We start from the raw sequence: 7,789 nt of genomic DNA, 5'->3' as shown, positions 1-7,789 counted from the left end.
CGGGGAAGCCGCGCTGAGCCTGTTCTAGTGGAACAAAACAAGAAAGTACAGGAGCGCCTTCCAAAGGCTGCCAGTGTTTATTCCAGTGTGAGCTTTCCTGAGACATTTTCAGATATATTTTCTCACGAAAGCTTGTGCTGGAAAAAGGTGCGTTCACACACACACACTAAATAATGCACTTCCAATCCACTTTTAATGCACTTTGCAGCTGGATTTTACTGTGTGAAACAGCAAAGTCCATTTGGAAAGGATCGCTGAGGTGGACTGAAACTGCTTTATTTACTGTGTGTAAAAACGGTTAGTCTGTTAAGGGCTGTGGTCACACACACTAATAATCTATTTCCAATTCACTTTCAGTGCATTTTCCAACTGGGTTTTACTGTGTGAACGGACAAAATCCATTTGGAAGGTGGTTTGAAAGTGGATTATTTAGTGTGTGTAACCACAGCCAAGATACTACTAACTGGATTTCTCATATAAACTTAAGCTTATTATTCCTGTTTGATCCTTGTATCTGTTAAACATCTTCATAATGCTGCATAATAATTTACTGCTCACCCTCTATATGTATGGACTGGTAATTTCCAGTTTTGTTTCTCTGTCTTGACTCTGGCCCTGGCAACTAAACCCCCCCCCCATGTAGTGGTTGAGGAAATTCTTTTCACTGTATCTGAAGAAGTGTATGTGCACATGAAAGCTTATACCTTGAATCACACTTTGTTGGTCTTAAAGGTGCCACTGGACTCACACTTTGTTCTCACAGCAGTCAGAATAATTCCAGCTCTGTTAGGCTGGGGTAACAAAATTAAACAGGAGTCTGGTGGAACCTTTAAAAAACTTCATTTACTGACGCTTTCATGAGTCAGCTTTTTGTTGTTGCTGCTGTTTTCTGAACAAGAGGATGTACGCTCTGATGTGGCAGTTTGAGACTGGAATAAATTTTGTTAAAGTCTTTCAAGTGCTTCTGGACTCCTGTTTAACAGCATGCCTGCAGAAATGGGGAGGTAGTTGTGTTAGTCATTTGCAGCAAGAAAGAGGAGTCTTGTGGCATTGTAACAAATGCTTATGTAACAATAAAATGTTGCCTTTATGGTGCCACAAGATTGCTGTGTTTTTTCAAAATCTTTATTGATAAGCTTAATGCGTACATGTACATTGAACATAAAAGGTTCCATTGCTAATTGTGCTAAGAAGGCACATTTTTACTTTTTTTAAGCACCAACTGAAGCATCTCTCAAAGTAGTTTATTCTCTTTCTTTTTTAAACACTGGACTTCCTAAAAGGTGCCCTGTTGCTATGGCTTTGTGGGACTCCCTCCTCCGCCTTGGACTGGCAGGACTACCTGAAATAGTATTAAATAATACATTTTTATATTTTTTTGTTTATTTATTTTTCAACTTTCTACCCCGCTCGAACCCCCCAGGGGGTCTCTAAGCGGCTTACAGTTAATCGGTTATCCCTACCTATGGCCACATATACTGGGGATGGGGATATCACTGATGGGGCATTTGAGGGTTCACTGTTTGCAGAATTGTCCCCCCACCCCACCCCCATACATATTATACATGTAGGCAGGCAGATACATCAGAACTTAATTCCCTAAAACTTGCTAATCGGCATCTATTACTATATCTTGACAATACAGTGCTGTTTTCTAGAACTCCTGTTGGTCTGAGAAGAGCTCTTAGGAAGCGTGCCATTTTCTGTGATAATGAATTCCTTATAATCTCCTATCAGAAAACTAAAATAGTAGCCTTTGCGAATAATCCGAAATCCAGGATGTGGTCGAGTGGCCATTGGATTGAGCAGGTTAACAGCTTTAAATATCTGGGTGTAGTGCTGCAGGCTTTGTGCTTCAGGGCTAATCACAGCAAATATGTTGCAGGAAAGGGAAGAAAGAGCAGCAAAAACTTTAGTGAAATTGTCATGATCTCAAGGAGGGCATTATGTTCCTGCAGCCCTTAAATTATTTAAGGCAAAGACCCTGGCTTAAATGTTATATCGAACATTCCTAGGGCCACCTACCTCTTGCTTCGTTCCGCAGGGAAGAGTACAATCAAGGTTCTTAAGAGCTATCTTACAGGTTTCCAGATGCATGGCTAACACCTGGATAAGACTTGAGACAGGTATTATAAGATTTGAAGTAGGGTGTGCATTCTGTCTATTTGCCTGTGGTTAAAGGGACATCTTAATCCCCAAGGACTGTTCCCTTTGATAATCCACAATAACTATCAATCTAATTGGTTTAAGGCTACACCAAAATTACATAAATAAAATTGGGTTTTCCTGTTATGAACTTCTATCCTGTGGATTCAAACAGGCAAAAAGGCTAGTCAAACAGAGAATTCAAGATATAGAACGACAGTCGGACATTTCCAGTTTACAAAGTCTTAATATGATTTTCAGCGTTAAAAACATTGACAAACCTGCAGCCTACATGACTTTGCTGGAAGTAAATAGTTTCAGAAGCACATACACTTTGGCAAAGAGTTCTTCCCTTCCATCTGCAGTATTGGAAGGTAGGTATAAGAAGATCCCTTATTCTGTGTGTTGCTATTTAGGCTACAGAAATTGTATCACAACCAGGTTTAAGTTTCCTTAGATCATATTTTATTCTATAAATGTTTATTTTGTAAACTGTAAAACTGGTGATCTGTTTGCTCAAATGACCCTAACAATAAAGAAATGAACTGATGTAGAGAGGAAAAAACCTTACACTTCCTCATTTGTCCAGAGATGAAATTTTTTTGTCTTCTCTTAACCGACCTTAGTATATAAAGTACATATGCAATACATAGTATGTACATATAATATACACAATATCCTCAGCTGAAAAAAGATACATATGATAAAATATATTCAGGTGGGTAGCTGTGTTCGTCTCAAGCAACAGAACAAAGTTTGAGTCCAGTGCCATCTTTAAGACCAAAAAAGGTCCCAGTCACATGGGCCGGATATCGCAGCGGGGAAGCGTGGCTGTTTGCCCCGAAGCAAAGTAACATGCGGCAGCCCGATCACATGTCCCGTGAAGGTCCCGTGGTTAGGTCGTTAGGTGCCAATCACATGGCTATCTTGCAGCGTGGCAAAGAAGCAGCACGATCACACCGGCAATCACTAGGCGCCGCTTCCGTGGCAAACAGGATTTTTTCCCTCACTGACGTTTGTGCATACGCATGATTGTGCGTATCCTGTGGAGACTTACAAAAAACCACACCATCTGTTGTGCGACGGGACATGGACAGGCGCCAGATGCCACGGGATTCCAGCGGAAACGCAATCAGACGCCTGCCCTTGCCCCGCGTTTTCCGGAAACTAGTACATCGTATGTGGTAGTTTTTTACTCCGCATCTTCAGCGAGAAGCCACGGGTTAGCCACGGGAGCGCTACGCCTCCCAGATGTTCCGGTGTGATCGCACCAGAAAACTCCGCGGGAGAATTGTACCTTCAGCGTGGCAAATGCTCCGTGTGACCGGGGCCAAAGTTTTATTCAAGGTATAAGCTTTGGTGTGCACGCACACGTCCACAGATACACTGAAACAGAATTTATTCAACCACTGCCTATAGGAAGGGGGGGGTTGGTACTTCCTTTATCTTATGGTTGAGGAAATTGTTTCACTATATCTGAGGAAGTGATGATAAAATATGTCTCAGTAGATAGTTTTAGGCAGATTGCATGTATGTACATCATTATATACTTTATTTTTATTTATTTATTATTAGATTTATAACCCGCCCTCCCCGCAAGCGGGCTCTGGGTGGCTCACAGATAGGGCATATATGCCAATAGTTAAAACCAGGGCTATTTTTGGGCAGGAGCTCACAGGAACGGAGTTTTGGCTGGCTCCCAAGTTGGCCACACCCAATAGCAGGAACTCATTAGGATTGGCTACATTAGGGGTGTGTGGCCTAACATGCAAAGGAGTTCCTGCTACAAAAAAAGGCCCTGGGTTTTGACAACAAACAAGGTAAACAGAATAAGAAGCAAAAGGTGAGTGTGGCTGGATGACCACACTTCTGGTAACATGTGGGTGCGGCCTAATGTGCTAATGAGCTGTGCTGTCAGGGGTGTGGCCTATTATGCTAATGAGTTCCTGCTGGGCTTTTTCTACAAAAAGAGCCCTTGAAACAATTAAAAACAAGATAAAACAGTCAGTCAATTACAACAATACAAAGTGCTCAAGATGTTTCAGAAAAGACATCAATAACACGATGGCTTCCTGGGGATGGCAGTCCCAGTTCAGTAGTGTCTGTTTCAAAAACATAATGGTTTGTAGCCAACAGCCTGCTGGCACAAGGAGCTGCTTCTGGTGGAAGAAAACAGCAGTTGACAGAGAATATATGGTATCTGTCAACTGATGTTTTTATGGATAGTAAATGTGTTCACTGAGAGATTATAATGATCAGCCTTGTGTGCATCTGATAAAGTGGGCAGGAGTGCACAAAAGCTTCTGCCATGATAAATCTTTGTTCTGGAGGTGCCCCAAAGAAATGCTTGTTGCAACAGGACTACATGTCTGAAATATTATTTACAGCCAAGAGCCCTGTAGAGCCTTATGTACTGAGACTGCTGTTTTTACACGAGGCAGAGGTGTGTCATGGCAAGCCCCTTAGAAGAGCTGTTTTATCCTGTGGTGGGGAAGAGAAGGGGTAATATCTCCCCTAAGATTGCATTTGCTACCTGTGCTTTTTTAAGTCATGGTTTTCAGGCACCTTTTAAATCAGAACAGTGAGGACCCCTCCCCACCCGTATTTAGCTTTTTCACTGTCCCAAGCACTTCATGTGACATTACATCACAAACCATGAAGACAACCCTGCAAGCAGTGTTCCCTCTAAGCTGAGCTAGCTCACAGTTTTTTAGCCTCTCGCTCACACATTTTTGTCTCCGCTCAGAAAGGATGGCTCCAGAGCAAACTAATTTATGCAGAAGCCATATCGCTCACTCACAGCTTTAATGCCAGTAGTTCACAAAGTAGAATTTTTGCTCACAAGACTCCACAGCTTAGAGGGAGCATTGCCTGTAGAGTAGGATGGCAGGTGAGATTTTGGCCTGTGACTTCCTGGTTTTTGCAGCCCTTCTTGAGTTTTTAATTATTTTTATAAAAGATAAAGGAATGGAAGAATTTATGATGAGACTGTACCTGGAGCCTCCATCATTACAGACAGTAGAACCAGATGCTGGGCCAAACCCAGGATATGGCTGTTACCTCATGCCACCTGGGAGCTTCTCAAGGGCACTTGGCTGGCCAGTCCTAGAAAATATCCAAATGGTGCTATCAAAGTCTATATATTTCAACAGTTCCTATTTACCAACGATGTTCCCTGTACTAACTGGAACTTGACCCTTGTAAACCACTGTCCCGGTTATGTTGCTATTTTGCTTGGGGCGGGGATGCCTTGCTAAAATTTTCATATTAATTGCTTGAGTTGTACATTGTTCAGAGCCCAGGTCCCTCCTGCCCTGATCCTCAAGTAGGGAGAGTGGGTGCATCTTGTTTCTCACGTGCGTGCAAAGAAATGTATGCACATGGTCACGTTCGTAGTCCATAGCCTGCCCATACTACATGATTCTGAACTGTTGATCACAGCTGATGGTGAGACAGTTATTTTTCCAAGCATACCTTCAACCTAAAGAACTGCATTCTTTACTTTTAAGTGAGCAAAGGAGAGCCCGTAAAGGAATATAGCAAGTGGAACAGAGCCTTCAGCAATGATTAAGACCTTTTATATGCAAACTATAGTAAGAATCAAACTTATTTACAAAAGGTATTGCTGTTAAAATAACATTTTGCTACTTTTAAAACAATCTCTACTCCTTTTATAACAAGAAGCCAAGAAATGGGAAGCTTTTAAGACGTTGAGTAAATTATTTCAGACCATTATCCGGCCAGTGTTTTTATTAGGAGAATTTTTTATGTCAAACAAATGCTGGTGAAATATTTAACCACAGAAGGTCTTGATTACTTACTTTTCTTTTCACAGCTCTTTCCAGAGAACAGGTTGTCTAGTTCTTTGCATTCCCTCCACACCCTTATACATTTTCTGTCTTTGCAAGTGGATTGAGTAGCTTTGCTACCACTCAAATGCTAATAGAATGATTTATAGCAAGATGTATGTTGCTTCATTTAACCTTTTAGGTGGTTTAGGAGATAATTTTAAACATATTCCCATGCTGTAGGGATGCCAGCCTCCAGGTGGGACCTGGGCATTCCCTGGAATGACAGCTCATCCCCAGACTACAGAGATCAGTCCCCCTGGAGAAAATGGCTTCTTTGGAGGGTGGACTCTCTGGCCTTGTACCCCACTGAGATCCCTGTCCTCCCCAGGCCCCACCCCCAAATCTCCAGGAGTTTCCCAACCTGGATCTGGCAACCCTTCACCCCCATTCCCCCGCCGGTGGCCAGGGAGGACCTGGAAACCCTAACATCCTGTGTGCATCTATCCTGTTTTAAATGTGCTCTCTTATTTAATTTTACGCATTTTTATCAATAAAAATATTGGAACACAGGTGGGGTGTTAGTATTCTAAGTTAGTATTCTCCCTCATCTGCAGTGTTCCCAAATTCCATTAACTGAATATTGAAAAATAAGCCAAATTCATAAAATAGAATAACTCAAACAGGTGCTAGACAATGTAAGGACTTGCTTCTGCCAGTGTAGCTAGTTCATGGAAACTAGCAGCCTGCCCTCTAATACAGAATGTCAGTCATCCCCAAAATGCAACACACAGATCTGTACTCAAAGACAGCTCATTCAACCATACAATGAGGACACTTGTTGTTGTTGTTCAGTCGCACAGTCGAGTCCGACTCTTTGCGACCCCATGGTCCAGATCACTCCAGGCCTTCCTGTCTTCTGCCGTCCTCTGAAGTTGGCTCAATTTCATGTTCGTTGCATCTATGACACTGTCTAACCATCTCAGCCTTTACCATCCCCGTCTTCTTTGACCTTCAATCTTTCCCAGCATCAGGGTCTTCTCCAGTGAGTGCTCCCTTCTCATTTGGTGGCCAAAGTATTTGAGAGCCAGTTTGGTGTAGTGGTTAAGTGCGTGGACTCTAATCTGGGAGAACCGGGTTTGATTCCCCACTCCTCCACTTGTACCTGCTGATGTGACCTTGGGTCAGCCACAAGCTCTGGCACAGCTGTCCTTGAAAAAGAGCAGTTTGTGTCAGGGTTCTCTCAGCCCCATCCACCTCACAGGGTGTCTGTTGTGGGGAGGGGAAGGGAAAGGAGTTTGTAAGCCGCTTTGAGACTCCAAGTGAAGGGCGGGGTATAAATTCAATCTCTTCTTTTCTTCTCTGAGCTTCAGTTTCATTATCTGGCCTTCCAGGGAACAGTCAGGGTTGATTTCTTTTAGGATTGACTGATTTGATCTTCTTGCAGTCCAAGGGACTCTCAAGAGTCTTCTCCAGCACCATAGTTCAAAAGAATCTATTCTTCGGCGCTCGGCCTTCCTTATAGTCCAACTCTCGCAGCCATACATGACTACTGGGAATACCATTGCTTGGACCATGCGTATTTTTGTTGGCAGGGTGATGTCTCTACTTTTTATCATGCTGTTGAGGTTCGCCATCGCTTTCCTCCCAAGGAGCAGGCGTCTTTTAATTTCATGGCTGCTGTCACTGTCTGCGGTGATCTGGGATCCCAGGAACGTGAAGTCTGTCACTACTTCCACGACTTCCCCTTCTATTTGCCAAGGAGTGATGGGGCCGGATGCCATGATCTTAGTTTTTTTGATGTTGAGCTTCAAGCCCACTTTTGCGCTCTCCTCTTTTACTCTGAGCAAGAGGCT

General features: G+C 43.0%; 1 protein-coding gene across 2 annotated transcripts in view; it reads left to right on the top strand.

Annotated features, from left to right (window-relative positions):
• ALKBH4 (alkB homolog 4, lysine demethylase) overlaps window positions 1-7,789 on the top strand; it is a 12,750-nt gene that overhangs the window by 420 nt on the left and 4,541 nt on the right. The gene's annotated exons all lie outside the window — the stretch shown is intronic.

This window comes from Gekko japonicus, unplaced genomic scaffold, assembly GCF_001447785.1.
Source record: "Gekko japonicus isolate JY-2015 unplaced genomic scaffold, Gekko_japonicus_V1.1 scaffold1, whole genome shotgun sequence".
In the NCBI taxonomy this organism is placed as follows: Eukaryota; Metazoa; Chordata; class Lepidosauria; order Squamata; family Gekkonidae; genus Gekko; species Gekko japonicus.
Note: the sequence above shows the minus strand (reverse complement) of the source record. Positions and strands in the feature narration are given on the sequence as shown.